The following is a 1529-nucleotide window of genomic DNA, read 5'->3' as shown; positions in this document are numbered from 1 at the left end:
AGAGGAATGGATACAAAAAATGTGGTACATTTACACAATGGAGTACTACTCAGCTATTAAAAAGAATGAATTTATGAAATTCCTAGGCAAATGGTTGGTCCTGGAGGGCATTATCCTGAGTGAGGTAAAAGACGGCATTCTTACAGAGATCACTACACCAAATAAGATAAATTTGTTTCACTCATCCAGCTGTACACCCACAATGCTTCTTCCTGGTTTATGTGGATACCATAAACATGCTCTATGCAATAACTTGCCCCTGTGTTCACATCTGTATAATGCATAGTCTGATCTTTCAGGTAATTTAATTGCATCAGTTGTTAGCCCATGCAGCTGGTTGCCAAATGTATGGATGTGTGTCCATATGAGTGTGCTTCCATTCCCACTTGGACATAGTTGGGGTTATTCCTGGAGACATGCTGAAAGAAGCAAGAGACAATGGCAGATAAGTTCTATCATCTTTAGTAACCTCTCTGTGGATGAAAAGGGAAATCAGTAAGAAGCCTGTGTTTCTAATCTTATGTTTCTATATTTAAACCAGCCTTGATGAAAAGCTGCATGTACATATGTGTGTAATAGTAATATCAGCCATCATTGGGAGGAGAGGCCCTTGGTCTTACAAAGATTATATGCCCCAGTACAGGGGAATGCCAGGGCCAGGAAGTGGGAGTGGGTGGGCTAGGTAGCAGGGCAGGAGGAGGGTACAAAGAACTTTCAGGATAGCATTTGAAATGTAAATGATGAAAATATCTAATAAAAATTAAAAATAAAATATAATATACCCCTTAAGAAATAAAATTAAATAAAATAAAAAATAAATAAAATAAATAAAACAAATAAATAAAATAAAATAAAATAAATCTTACCCAGTTAAAATAGCTGCTTTTCTTTTTTCTTTTTTTTTCATATTTTTTTATTACATCTTTTCCTCAATTACATTTCCAATGCTATCCCAAAAGTCCCCCATACCCTCCCCCCTACTTCCCTACCCACCCATTCCCATTTTTTTGGCCCTGACGTTCCCCTGTACTGGGGCATATAAAGTTTGTGTGTCCAATGGGCCTCTCTTTCCAATGATGGCTGACTAGGCCATCTTTTGATACAAATGCAGCTAGAGTCAAGAGCTCCAATGTACTGGTTAGTGCATAATATTGTTCCACCCATAGGGTTACGGATCCCTTCAGCTTCTAGGGTACTTTCTCCAGCTCCTCCATTGGGGGCCCTGTGACCATTCAGTAGCTGACTGTGAGCATCCACTTCTGTGTTTGCCAGGTCTCACAAGAGACAGCTATATCTGGGTCCGTTCAGCAAAATCTTGCTAGTGAATGCAATGGTATCAGCGTTTGGATGCTGATCGTAGGATGGATCTCTGGACATGGCAGTCTTTAGATGGTCCATCCTTTCGTTACAGCTCCAAACTTTGTCTCTATAACTCCTTCCATGGGTGTTCTGTTCCCAATTCTAAGGAGGGGAATAGTGTCCACACTTCAGTCTTCATTCTTCTTGAGTTTCATGTGTTTAGCAAACTG

Source organism: Mus caroli, chromosome 14 (genome assembly GCF_900094665.2).
Source record: "Mus caroli chromosome 14, CAROLI_EIJ_v1.1, whole genome shotgun sequence".
NCBI lineage: Eukaryota > Metazoa > Chordata > Mammalia > Rodentia > Muridae > Mus > Mus caroli.
This window is presented reverse-complemented; position numbering follows the sequence as displayed.